The following is a 14,282-nucleotide window of genomic DNA, read 5'->3' as shown; positions in this document are numbered from 1 at the left end:
AGTGTAGACATTTGGAGGATAGGAATTAGCTGGTGAAGATGGGGGTAGAGAGCAGTGTGTTTGAGAGTAAAATGTAAGGTTTCGTGATAAATCATGATGTGCAGGAGTTTGGGAAGAGGGAGGGATCCTTAAGAGATAAGGCTTATTTTTTGTATATTTTTCAAGAAATATGCATTGCAGTGTAATTTTAAAAATTGGCATCTAGAATCCTTGTCCAAAGAAGAGAGAGTCGGGGAGCAGTGGGAAAACAGAGTGGCCATGTCTTAAGAGAAGCCGCTCATCCAGCTGTGGATTGAGACAAGGGAGGTTTTCCCGGACTGACTGGTTGGCCTGGGCTGGGCATCTGTGGTGAAATAGACGAATACCAGATAGCTAATTTAATTTCTAGAAGTGCTGCTTAAATGCCTTTGCCCCCTACTACTGGTTAGAGCAAAACAAGCATGTGATTTATGTAAAAATACATGAATGTTCTAGTTTTTGTCATAACCCTGCAGAACAGCGTAAAAGTGATGCTTTCTGCTGTAGCCACTTTGCAGAATAAAAGTAAGAAAATCAGTATTCTTTTTTTAAAGATATTTTACTCTTTATTTTTGTACTAAGTGTTGATAATCTGGTTGTTATTTTATTTTTAAAAATTTTTATTTATTTATTTATTTATGGTTGTGTTGGGTCTTCGTTTCTGTGCGAGGGCCTTCTGCAGTTGCGGCAGGCGGGGGCCACTCTTCATCGCGGTGCGTGGGCCTCTCACTATCACGGCCTCTCTTGTTGCGGAGCACAGGCTCCAGATGCGCAGGCTCAGTAATTGTGGCTCACGGGCCTAGTTGCTCCGCAGCATGTGGGATCTTCCCAGACCAGGGCTCGAGCCCGTGTCCCCTGCATTGGAAGGCAGATTCTCAACCACTGTGCCACCAGGGAAGCCCTGTTATTTTATTTTTATTTTTGTTTTTTAAAAACATCTTTATTGGAGTATAATTGCTTTACAGTGGTGTGTTAATTTCTGCTTTATAACAAGGTGAATCAGCCATACGTATACATATATCCCCATATCTCTTCCCTCTTTTGTCTCCCTCCCTCCCACCCTCCCTATCCCACCCCTGGCTGCTTCCCACTAGCTATCTATTTTACATTTGGTAGTGTATATATATGTCCATGCCACTCTCTCACTTTGTCCCAGCTCACCCTTCCCCCTCCCCGTGTCCTCAAGTCCATTCTCTAGTAGGTCTGTGTCTCTAATCCCGTCCTGCCCCTAGGTTCTTCATGACCTTTTTTTTTTAAGATTCCGTATACATCTGTTAGCATACAGTATTTATTTTTCTCCTTCTGACTTACTTCCCTCTGTATGACAGACTCTAGGTCCATCCACCTCACTACGAATAACTCAGTTTCATTTCTTTTTATGGCTGAGTAATATTCCATTGTATACATGTGCCACATCTTCTTTATTCATTCATCTGTTGATGGACACTTAGGTTGCTTTCATGTCCTGGCTGTTGTAAATAGAGCTGCAGTGAACATTGTGGTACATGACTCTTTTTGAATGATAGTTTTCTCAGGATATATGCCCAGCAGTGGGATTGCTGGGTCGTATGGTAGTTCTATTTTTAGTTTTTTAAGGAACCCCCATACTGTTCTCCATAGTGGCTGTATCAGTTTACATTCCCACCAACAGTGCAAGAGGGTTCCCTTTTCTCCACACCCTCTCCAGCATTTATTGTTTGTAGAGAAAATCAGTATTCTTTACAAATGACTAGTCACAGTGGAAAACGCTGTCTGCTGAAGTTTTCATTTATAGATAGCATTAATAAGTCGCCCTCCTCCCATGTTACTGCAACCAAAACTAAAATGGTGGTTTACATAGAAAACGGAAGGTGAGTGGAACAAAGATGGCCCTGAATTTTGGTGAAGGGATTCTCAAGATGGCATAAACCATGCTGTTTCTGTCCTGTGCTGTCTCTGCATTTTTTCCAGGTTGTTCTGGAGAGCTGGGGATGCCCTGGCTTCTGGAGGTGCTGAAAGGAAATGGGCCTAAGTCTTGTGACTGATCTTCCTAGGAGATGGGATTTAACCTCAAATACTCAGTACCCTTTGACCAGATTTAGACCAAGATTATTGTCTTAAAATAGCTCTTGGATGTGACCCCTGCCAGGATGACTTGTAAATCATCTTGTGCCAGGAACTGAGCTGACTTTGGTTTGTGGGCTGCTGATTCCAGGTCTGGGAACGTGTTCTGATTTTCTGTGTCTCTGAGGGGCCGCCTGCCCAAAGACCCCTTTTGCGAACCCTCGTGGAGTAAGTAACCCATCGTGAGTGCCGGGACTTGGGCTCCTTTGGGATGCCGAGGTTTGCCACGGCGCTTCTGGAACTGCAGTGGGGTAACTCCTGTAGTGTTTCTGTAACAGAAGCTGTTGGGCTCAGAGACTTCTCCCTGGGGAGGATAGACTGGGGCAGGGGATTCACACCACCCTCACCCCAAATCCAGTCACCTCCCCCAGGAAAGAAGTGCTGGTCGCCTGCTTCCTGCCCACCTAGTGTGAACCCTGGCTGTGGGGAGCCTCCCTCAGTTTGAAACCTCACCGGGTTTGAAAAAGCATGAAAACTTATGAGCCAGGCTTTTCTCTGCACAGGTCAATATTGGGATTTGCTTTTCTGCCCAACACAGAAGCAAATCCCTTAAGGCAAACCACAAATGGTACTCTGATTCAGCTTGCAAAAAAGTAACTTTTTTTCTCTCTCTCTTTTTTTTTAATAAGATAAAATCTGCTTTTTCTTTAAATATCCCAAGGTCTGAAAGGGAGTTTGTATTGTAAATATTTCTTTAATAAGTCACTTTTAACAGCATGAAACTTGGGGGAATTTCCCCGCATTTGGACCAGGTCCCTGAATTCTGTCACCAAAGGTGTGGCTTTTGGCATTGACGTGTGTTTAATTTGGGTGGCTACTTTCCAGTTTAACCCAGTGAGTTGTCACAACTGCCCCTCCCCTCTTCTTTTTAAAAACAATTAAATCAGCTCAGATTTAAAAAAAAAAAAAGCAAGTTTCCTGAAGTGCAGTTTACAAATGCAGCCATTGCAAGCGCACATTTTGGTAAGTTTTGGCAACTGCACACACGTGGGTATTATATGCAACACTTCCATCCCCTCAGAAAGGTCCTGCCCCTCCCGTCCCACAGGCCCAGGCCAGCACTGCCCTGCTTTCTAGCACTGTTGTAAAAGTTCATGTAAATGGAAGCAATCTTGTACTTAGGTCCCTTACTTGGAATGCTGTTGAGGTTCGTACATGTTGTGTGTACCAGTAGTTTGTTCTTCTCTGTTAATGGCTGAATAGTCTTTTTTTGTCTTTGTTTTTTCTATGCCTTTCTTTTTCTATTTCTGTCTTTCTGTTTTTCTTTTTCTTGTCTTCTCTTGTCTTACCTTCTCAGATGCTCTGGTCCTTGCATTATTTCACGGAGAGTCCATTTCTTAACTTTCTTAATTAAAACAACCTTTAGCTTTCACACAGACTGGAAAAGCCAAGTACCTGGAGTGATGATCCAGCCAGATTCCACGCTCACCCCTCCAGATGAGGGGAAAAAACAAGCGAATGTATCAACAGACCCAGCCTTTGTTCCTTCGCATCAGAGCTGGGAGTAAGCACCGGAGTTCTGACTCTCCCTTCAGCATCTTTCCCTTAAATCAGGCTGCAGCGTCCAATTCTACAAAATATGGTTTTTTTTGGGTTTTTTTTTGCTTGTGTTAACTTGTGTTGAAACTTAGATTTTGGGGAAGAGAATTCAGTGCTGAATGTCACAGAGCTCAGTGCTGGGCAACTGTCTCCTACCTCGGTACCTCTTTACATCCCTTCTTTTGATCAGAGGGGAGAAGGGAGCCAAAGGGACTCCAAACAGAGAGGAACCACGGAGCCTTCGGTGCAGGAGACTGTCTCCTGATCTCTGCTGCAGTACTTTTCATCAGTGAGAAAGTGCCATTCTGGTGGATCTGTGTGCCTGATTGGTGCACCCTGTAACTTCTCATTTTCTTTCTTACACGAAGAAAGTGCTGTGTCGAGAGCAGGCGTCCTGTGTGGGGCGTGGGCGGGGGGTGGTGGCCGGGTTGGGAATCCGGAAGGGTGCGCCAGCTCCACCTGCCCCCAGAGCCTCTGCGTAAATACTGGGAACTGGGGCGCAGGTCTCACAGGGCTGGCATTTGTACCCCTTCATTGTGGCCTCACATTTTCAAGAGAGTCAGCTTTTCTGAGAAATCTGCTGTCAAAACTGAAATGACACAGAATGCTGCTCAAGTCAGAGCACGCGGTTATCGGTGCTTCAGCAGAATGTTGTATGTCCAGGTGCAGCGTTGAGAACCACGTCTGTCTAAATTCGTGGGGGTGATTCACGAACTCGCAGAAGTGGTGTGTCTTTTCTCTGTGGCACTAGTTTTTTGACTTGCAAATCTGGGGAAGAAAGTTAAGTAGCCTGGAAGTAAGTGAACTTGGTGGGCACGTTCCCTGGTGATACATAGGAACTTCACGGCATTTTAAGAACTTAGTATTAGAAGGTTAATTTCATCCCACTTGGGATTTTTCAAAGCAGTACCCGAAATGCATTTGTCATCTAAGCCTTTCCCCGAATGGCAGCTGAGCCTAGTAGGTGTGAGGCTTGCTAATTACCTTTGTCCTTCTCTCCCCAGCCAGCCTCAGACCTGCTGCTCCCGAAGCCCTCATGGAGGCGTCCCTCTTTGTGTTTCTCTTCATTACCTTGTTTGGGGAAGAAACACTGTGTTTGAGTCCAAGGTATAGCCAGTATAAGTGACTCTAATTCTGGATAACAGCTATTCAGATGATAGGGTTCACAGGCGAGGACCCCTGTGCGGCTTCCTGAGGTCAAGCACCGTGCTGAAGGTCACTGGGGCAGCGAGTGGCTCGGCTGGATTGCAGTGTGGGTCCTGCTCCACCCCGAGGGTTCCTCTGGCTCCCTGGCTGGCCCAGGCCACGCTCTCCCCACTTGTGTTGCTCTCCTGCCAGGTATTCTGTCACGTCGCCCTTTTATTTCTAGCATGTACCACTACCTCAGATACCTTACTTGTTATTTACTTGTTGTTTTCGAATATCTAGAAGCAGGAAGCTTTTTGTTCTTGCTCAGATCTACCTCAAGCACCTAAGTCAGTGCCGGCACTGTACTTCCTAAGTATTTGTTGAAGGAGTGAGTGAGTAAATAGTACTTTGAGATTTGCTGTAGCTCACTTTGTGACTTCTGGTGTAAGATTTCTCATAGGCAGGGCTTTAATCCAGTAAATGATATTGAGAAGTAAGTAAGAGCCATGCATTAGATGTAACTCGTACAGTTTGTTTGGTACTTGTGTGTTGAGTCTGGGAGACCCCTGGAAATACAGTTGAGGCCTCTTGGAGTGGGAGGAAAGAGGAAGCTTGAATTCTCAAAATGGCAAAGGGAACCCAGAGATGTCAGAAATAGATCTTGGAGGAAAAGTTTGGGGACTGTGAAATAAATTGGCAGAAATAATTTGTGAACTGTTATTCCTGGTTTCTAGAGCGTGTTGGTAAAGCAAAACATCTGCGTACCTGGCCTAGTTTGTTTGATCCTGGCTGCCACCATGAAAGCCTTTCACAAGAAACACAAGAGTGGCATGCTTGTCCAAAAATCATCACTGTATTTTTGTAGATTGATTCTGTTGGAAAGAAGAGCTTAGACATGTTTTTATTACAGTCATCACTTCTTTAAGACGCCAGCTAGTGGACAATCTGGAGGACTACAGAGGGTCAGAAACAGCGCGTTGGTACCTTAGAATTTTGTTTGATTGACTCTATTATGGGCGGCTTAGGAAAATGGATGCCCTACTTTCCCCCCATCGATGTCAGCTGGCTTCCCAAGGTAATGAGAAAGGACTGTGTGTAGCCTCATCTCGAAGCATTACATTTTCAAACATAACTTTGATCTTCAGCCGGGGAGGCATAGCAGAGTTAGTAAGCCCTAGAGTGTGGAGTGGAATCTGGAATTTTGACCTATACCATTTGTGTATTTTGGAGCGGCAGTGTGTCCAGAGTGCAGATAGAATACCTTCATAATTAGGATGGGGTTTGGCCAAAATAGATGAAGTGTCTTCCGTTGCTTCAGGCCCCCCATTTAGTTGTGCTGGTCCTGAGTTCCTTGAAGAAACAAGTGGAATTTGTGCCCAGTTCTTTCATGTCTAATTCAATTTGAGTTTTGAGTATAATACTGTAACCAGAAGTGGGAAAGGGCTTTAATGAAGCAAGTCCCTTGGGGGGGGTATGCCAGCTGGGCCCAGTGTGCTGTCCATACACCGGCACCTGCTGGTTCTGACTTGGAATCTGATTTCTTTATGGCTCAAATCTGTGAAAGAAGAAAGTGATGCTTTAAAAATTAATCTTCTTTTTATCTTTAGATTGATTTCCTAGTGATGGAGGACTTAGTAAGCTGGAGCTGGAGATCATTCATATGGGTCCTGCTTTTGTTCAGTTCCATTCCATAAATATTTTGTTAAGTGTTTTCTCAGCTAATACCACAAGTACAACTAAAACGGTGACCTCTACACATTTTGATTCTAAAAAGAGAGCTGCTTGCTTGAGAAGCTCTGTGAAATACAGATTCTGTTGTTATTTAGCCAAGGGTCCCAGTTAGGGATCTTTTTTAATTTTTATTATTTTTTTATTTATTTATTTTTTGGCTGTGTTGGGTCTTCGTTTCTGTGCGAGGGCTTTCTCTAGTTGTGGCAAGCGGGGGCCACTCTTCATCTCAGTGCGCGGGCCTCTCACTATCGCGGCCTCTCTTGTTGCGGAGCACAGGCTCCAGACGCGCAGGCTCAGTAGTTGCGGCACACGGGCTTCGTTGCTCCGCGGCATGTGGGATCCTTCCGGACCAGGGCTCGAACCCGTGTCCCCTGCATTGGCAGGCGGATTCTTAACCACTGCGCCACCAGGGAAGCCCAGGAATCTTTTATAAGAAAGATTGCTTCTGTAATAATTTTCAGGTTTGTTGCTGAGGACGGTAGAATTCCTTATGCTTTGCAGTGCTTAAAAGCAAAGACATTTTGGGCTGTTCTTGGCAGTAATAGTAGTGGTATGACAGAAAAAGTGGAGAGCCACCTTTATTTCCCCTTTTCAAGTACTGGAAGATGCTGACTAGCATTCCCAGAGAAGCAGCACATGTTTTTTAGTGTTTGCTGTGCCTGTGGGCCAGGTGACAGCGGGAGGGGTGCTGAATGGGCTGTGCCTGGAGCCTTTCTCTAGACCAGCACCTCACGTGAATTTGGGGTGAACCCAGAGGCCACAATAGGGTCATTTCTATTGCATGAAGCACTTGAAATCAGTGAGACTCATTGTTGGAGACTGTGGAAAATGAAGAATTTCCCTCATTGCAAAGATTATCCTATCTGTCTGTCTTTCTGTTTGTCTGTCTTTTGGAAGGTCATCATTAGTGTCTTTATTTTTTTTAATCTTTTTTTTCCTATTTCTTTCTTTCTTTCTTTCTTTGGCTGTGTTGGGTCTTCGTTGCTGTGCGCAGGCTTTCTTTAGTTGAGGTGAGCGAGGGCTACTCTTCGTTGTGGTGTGTGGGCTTCTCATTGCCGTGGCTTCTCCTGTTGCGGAGCACAGGCTCTAGGCGCTTGGGCTTCAGTAGTTGTGGCTCGCGGGCTTAGTTGTTTTGCAGCATGTGGGATCTTCCCAGACCAGGGCTGGAACCCGTGTCCCCTGCATTGGCAGGCAGATTCTTTTTTTTTTAATGGTGCAACCACTTTTTTTTTTTTTTTTTAATGAGGATCTTGAATCAGATGCGTATGTTTTGATTGATTGATTGATTGATTGATTTTGGCTGTGTTGGGTCTTCGTTTCTGTGCGAGGGCTTTCTCCAGTTGTGGCAAGCGGGGGCCACTCTTCATCGCGATGCGCGGGCCTCTCTCGTTGCGGAGCACAGGCTCCAGACGCGCAGGCCCAGCAGTTGTGGCTCACGGGCCCAGCCGCTCTGCGGCATGTGGGATCTTCCCAGGCCAGGGCTCGAACCCGTGTCCCCTGCATTAGCAGGCAGATTCCCAACCGCTGCGCCACCAGGGAAGCCCCTGGCAGGCAGATTCTTAACTACTGCGCCACCAGGGAAGCCCCATCAGTCTCTTTAAAGAGCCTAGCTCTTGTTCAGTTTTTTTGTTTTGGTTTTTTTTTTGGTAGATTTTATCTATCTATCTATTTATTTATTTTTGGCTGTGTTGGGTCTTCATTGCTGCACGAGGGCTTTCTCTAGTGGCTAGCGGGGGCTACTCTTTGTTGTGGTGTGCGGGCTTCTCTCGTTGCGATGATGGCTTCTCTTGTGGAGCTTGGGCTCTAGGTGCGTGAGCTTCAGTAGTTGTGGCTCGCAGGCTCTAGAGTGCAGGCTCAGTAGTTGTGGCTCGCAGGCTCTAGAGCACAGGCTCAGTAGCTGTGGTGCACGGACTTAGTTGGTCCGTGGCATGTGGGATCTTCTTGGACCAGGGCTCAAACCCGTGTCCCCTGCATTGGCAGGTGGATTCGTAACCACTGCGCCACCAGGGAAGCCCCTCTTGTTCAGTTTTTAAGAAACCTTTGAAGCAGTGTGATTTGGTTAAAAGGATCGCTTGAAGCCAGATGCCTGTGTTTAAATCTCAGCTCTGCCTCTAGTGGAATGACCTTGGGCAAGTCATTTAGCCTGTCTGCACCTCAGTTTCCTCACTTGTAAAAAGAGGATAATAGTAGTATCTTTGCCTTAGGGTAACTGTGGGGTTTAGATGAGTGTATGTCTGGTTTAGAATGCATCCCTGTAGACACTCTTAAGTATTAGCAGTTGTGATTTTATACATCCTTTCCCCACCAGTTATTTATAATTAGAAATGGTACATTGCTCAGCATTTAGCTTGATTCTATCAATTTAGCAATAGAATTTTTAAAGTCAGAAATAATTTCTTCCTGTCCCCCTATGAAACCCCCTTCAGAAAGAGGGAAGAAACAACTGTTAGAAACCAGTTCAGAATAAATCTTATCTGTGAAATGTAGAGACAATAGCACGTGTCAGTTTTTTTCCCTTTTACTTGAAAATGCAAGTCTCACTTAGGATAATAGTCGGGCTTCTGAGGTGGTTATGGTTTGTTGTGGCTTTGGGAGTCATTTAAAGGTGATGAATGGATTTGTAGTAAAGATATACTTTAATTTGAAATCTGAGATACTCAGCAAACATTGCCCTGAAAGTAATTTCCCCCAAAACCCCCCCAGGAAATTTTTACCTTTACTTTAGTAAACTTGGAGGTTTGCCTCTTGAACTTAAGTTTTGCCCTGCGTAGAAGATCAGTAAAGATGAGTTTTCCCAAAGGTAAGCAGCAGGCTCAGAATCCAACCAGATCGTGTCCTCTGAATCCCTGAGGTGTTGGGTTGGAATGTAGTTTTGGGGTTTTTGTTTGAATTAACTTCTGCTGTTGAAATGGCGGTGACTGCCTGGGTATTTGTTCTAGGCCCTCCTATCTATGCCTCCTTCGTTCACCCCTCTTCACCCCCAGGGTAGGTGTGCCCCTGGCGGGGATTAATTACCTTCAGGGCACCACATAAAGCTGGAGTGTGCAGAGCTGGCCGAGGGCAGGGGTAGGGGGGTGTGTCGATCCCTGCCGGGTCTCTTTTCAGTACCGGTCCTGCTCCCCCAAACTTGTGTGCTTAGGCCTTTCTTTCCCTGCTGTGCTCGCTCCAGTGCGTCTCAGCAGCAGACGAGATGAGAAGCTGCAGAGGGAAACAGAGGCGGCCGGGGTCTCCCGGGCTGCGTGGAGGCTCGCTGATGGTCCCGGGCGTTGAGCTCCCGGCCCCCCCCCCTTCCCCCCCGGCTGTGAGAATGGGAGTGATTACTCAGACAGCTTGCTCTGCCTTTGTGTTTAAACTGCAAAGGAAAAGCTGAAGTCCAGGACTGGGCTGGGGGACCAACAGCTGTAGCCAGCCAGCATTTTGAGAGGGAAAGGGAGAAAGGAACAAGGAAGGTATAGGGAGCTGTTCCACGGCTGCCCTGGTGGGGTGTGCTCTCCAGCCGTGCCTCCTTCTAGAAGAGGCACGTTGATGTCTGTTGTAGGGTACCTGGGACCTTTTACATACCCAGCAAGAGCTGTTTGTTTTCCGACAAGAGTAGAAAGAAGCAGCTTGCTTTCAGCGCTTCTAGCTGCACAGTTGCTGGGACGTAGAGGCTGGGAACCACATGCTCTCAGAGCCTGTCCTGATGTTCCCCAGAGCCACCCCCCACCCCCTCTTTAATCATGAGGCATCTCAGAGGAGCTTCCTTTGGGGCAGGCCTGATTCCCGGGTATGACTGTGCCAGGGCTGGCCAGCCTCATTAGAGAAGATTTTTGGGAGCAGAGACAGTGAGGGATGGGAAAGGTAATAACAAAAACCTCTTGGGATTCCCGGATTGCTCAGGATGTTATAAACAGTAAGTGCTGCCTTTGATCTTGGAGGGTGGTGTGGCACAGGCAAGAGGCGGGGGGTGGTTACTGAGAAGAGAGCTGGAGCCAGACAACCATAATGGCCTGTCCAGCGGCTGCTGTGAATCCCAGTGGCAAAAGGCTCTCTGCTTGCCACTAATTTCTGTTTTCTTTGCTGTGGTTGGCTTTATTAGAAGGGCATAAGGAAGCAGCCTAGACATTCAGTTCTAATCAGTTTTCTGAGCTAACAGCAGGGAGAACGAAATCAGGCCTTTGGTGATGTCAAAGAGAGGATGACTGGCTTTATGGCTTATTTACTTTCTTGGGGGTGGGGAGAGAATATATGGAGTGTTATAAGTCATCAAAGAGATTCATGAGACAAAAACTCAGCCTTTTCCTTCTTTTTGGAAACCTGGGACCAATGAGGGGCTGCTGCCTTAAACATCATTTTCAAAGGATGCTTCTGACAGTCATTGTCTTGTGCGTAACTTTTTCCTTTACCTGGTTTCAAACTGGCTGTTATGTGTGTGAGTGAGATGGATTTACCTGTCTTTGGTTTATGCAACAGAATTTGGAAATGGGGTCTGTACTGGAGAGCAGCAGGGAAAATATAACCTGCAGATGGCCCTGCAACTTTCTATGAGGAAAAACCTAATCAATAGTTGCAGATTATGTTAATTTGATGCAATAATCAAGCTTCTTGCATCAGCTACATTTTGATTTCAGAGAAGTTCAGCCCTGTGACTCTTGCCTTCTGTGAACTGGAGCTGAGCGCTGAGGTATTTCAGTCACACCCTAGTTAGGGAGTGTGTCTATGGATCTACGAGTTGGTAATTTCAAGCAGACACAGCTATATTATTAGAGCTTCGTTAATTTGAGCTCCCCAGATTCTTCCATCCTCACAGTATGTTTTCCATTATGTTTCAAATAATTAAAACTTTGTAGTTGTCCCCTTTTTAGCATGGTTCGCTTATGATCCCGTGCGTGGATGTATAAGGAGAAAGATGACAGGAAGAAACTGTGCTTGGGGAGGCTTGTGAAGAGAATGGAAAATGCTTTGCTGTGTTGATTCCGCCCGCAATCCCAGTGACTTAATATTTAATCAAGACACAGGTCAAGTCTTGGTTATGTAGCAGGAGTCCAAGTTAGGCTAACCCTGTTTTGTTTCCACCAGGACTGACTTATAAGGAAAAAGGAAAACCTTGCATTTAATTAGGCAGCTCGTAGGATGTATGGGTGAAAATAGGAAAAATACAGTTTAAGAGCCTCAGTGATTGTACGCTGAATACTAATTCAGAGTGGATTGGTATCTGGGAAGTGAGGGGTGTTACTGTGTAAGTGGGTTGAGGTAGAAGGTGAAATAGTGACTGTTCAGTATCAACAGGCTACATAAATGTGGTCTGGAGGTTGTTTTGAACCCTACTGTACTTTAAACTCATCTGGTATTCATTACAATGCATCTCCTCAACAAGATGAAACTGTATAGCTAATGACATAAAATGTTTCCTCCTTATCTAATCAGGAATCTTTCTGGAGCAGCTAGATTAGATGTTGTTCAGAATGGATAATATAGGAGATAATTACTCACTGTATTTCATTTGTGGAATTAACCGTATGGCCTCTTAACATATACTGCTTATGGAGATAAAACCAGCGAAGAGCAGTCTCTGGTATCTTTTGCCAACGGCAAACAAGAATACGGTACTGTTTTTTTTGTTTTGTTTTTTAAATCTGCATGTGAATTACGATATGCAGTTTGGAATTACTTCATGGTTTTGGTGCCTTTGCCCATCTTGTTGGTGGAGTTTTATGAAGTTGTAGTATGTGAATGTGCGGGAGGGGAGGCAGTGTATCATAATAACATTCACTCAAGAGAATACATGTTGGTTGTACAAGGCAGTATGATGGGCACTCTTTTGCCTGTTGTGAGCACGTTGAAATTGCCAGAAACTTACAAGATAATTTTGAGAAGAAAATAACTAGATTTCATTTGCCTTTGATTTCTGAATGTTACCAGTTACAGAGGACCTGGGCCTGGGCCGATTCAAACTATTGGGCTGGCCAAAAAGTTCGTTTGGTTAGTGAATACATTGTTCAATAAAGTTCTTGGTGAAAATGAAAAATGTGTCTTTTATTTTTACTTAAAACCGAATGAACTTTTTGGCCAACCGAATACATTGAGTTTTGCTGTCGTTGATATAATCATCCACATTCTTTTTTCTTTAAGCAAGTTGATTTATTTATTTTTGGCTGCGTTGGGTCTTTGTCGCTGTGTGCGGGCTTTCTCTGGTTGCGGCGAGCGGGGACTAGTCTTCGTTTCGGATCGCGGGCTTCTCATCGCGGTGGCTTCTCTTGTTGTGGAGCACGGGCTCTAGGTGCACGGGCTTCAGTAGTTGTGGCACGTGGGCTCAGTAGTCGTGGCTCACGGGCTCTAGGCGCGCCGGCTCAGTAGTTGTGGTGCACGGGCTTAGTTGCTCCGCGGTATGTGGGATCTTCCCGGACCAGGGCTCGAACCCGTGTCCCCTGCATTAGCAGGCAGATTCTCAACCACTGCGCCACCAGGGAAGCCCCACACCCACATTCTTGTTGTAGGGATAAAGGGCAATGCCATCTTTAACCTCAAGAAAAAGGAAATCATAAAAATGATTCTTAATAGTTATTTGTGAGTTGTCTGCTCTGTGTGTTAACTGAGGCTGTGACCACACGAGTGTTGAGAATATTAGTTTCAGAACACATTTTGTTACTGTGAAAATGCACGCTTACCCAAGGATTAAGTCACTTCAAATGATGTTTGACAAGGAGATATTTAACAAGTTTTAAAATCCTTTTGGTTGGGTCACAAGACACTTGGCTGTAGCTTTTTATTACTTATGCTTTCTCTCTGCATTCAAGTATTGGAGGCAGTGAAACCAGGCTGTCTGTTCTGAACCAAAGACTGAGCACCAGGAGACTTAACTGTTTCATAACTTGTCCACAGAAGACACATTTCTTCGGCATCTAATGAATAGTTCTTGTCTTTACAAAGTAATGGCTGCATTCTTCTTTGGGTCAATGACTAAGCAAAGTAACAACAGCCAAAATATTTTCTTTGAAGATAGGAGAAGTTAGTAATAATGGAGTATGAGTTAGAACTCTAATTTTATAATTAGAAGGGTTCTTAACTATTAAAATTGGTGTCCAGGGGTTGATGGGAAGGTGGGAAATCTTCATTGGGCCAGACTGGTAGGATGAAAAATATGAAAATGTAATTTCAGACATGCCAAGAAGCAGATAGAAGAATATGATTGCTGTGGGACCTGAGTTTTCAAGAGACAGTAAGAACAAGGGGAAGGTGTGTGTGGGACCTGTGGTTGTGATCTTACACCCAGTTAAAGAACAGGATGCTCAGAGAGTAAGAGCTGTATTCATGACTCTGTAGACTAATTTAGTATTGCTTTGCAATGGCCTACCGAACACATTAGCCTTCAGCGTATTTCCCAGTGCCTAAGAGGGTCCACATAGATGCCGAGGTATGTGCTTTGAGTAACATCCTTCACTTGAGTCCTTTCCTTTTTTTTTTTTAAGGATTTTCTTATTTATTTATTTATTTATTTATATTTATTTTTGGCTGTGTTGGGTCTTCGGTTCGTGCGAGGGCTTTCTCCAGTTGCGGCAAGCGGGGGCCACTCTTCATCGCGGTGCGCGGGCCTTTCTCTATCGCGGCCCCTCCCGTCGCGGGGCACAGGCTCCAGACGCGCAGGCTCAGCAATTGTGGCTCACGGGCCCAGCTGCTCCGTGGCATGTGGGATCTTCCCAGACCAGGGCTCTAACCCGTGTCCCCTGCATTAGCAGGCAGATTCTCAACCACTGCGCCACCAGGGAAGCCCCCTTTCCTTTTTT

The 14,282-nt window shown here is 45.4% G+C and overlaps 1 protein-coding gene across 10 annotated transcripts in view; it reads left to right on the top strand.

Moving 5' to 3' along the window:
• JARID2 (jumonji and AT-rich interaction domain containing 2) overlaps window positions 1–14,282 on the top strand; it is a 246,768-nt gene that overhangs the window by 56,471 nt on the left and 176,015 nt on the right. The window contains exon 1 of one of the 10 annotated variants that reach the window (XM_057555281.1): window positions 10,273–10,411. The exons of the other annotated variants lie outside the window; for them this stretch is intronic. The gene's annotated coding sequence lies outside the window, so the exon portion shown is untranslated. Of the gene's footprint in view, window positions 1–10,272; window positions 10,412–14,282 lie in introns of those variants that run through there. 10 annotated transcript variants of the gene reach the window in all.

This window comes from Balaenoptera acutorostrata, chromosome 10 (assembly GCF_949987535.1).
Source record: "Balaenoptera acutorostrata chromosome 10, mBalAcu1.1, whole genome shotgun sequence".
Lineage (NCBI taxonomy): Eukaryota > Metazoa > Chordata > Mammalia > Artiodactyla > Balaenopteridae > Balaenoptera > Balaenoptera acutorostrata.
This window is presented reverse-complemented; position numbering and strand designations above follow the sequence as displayed.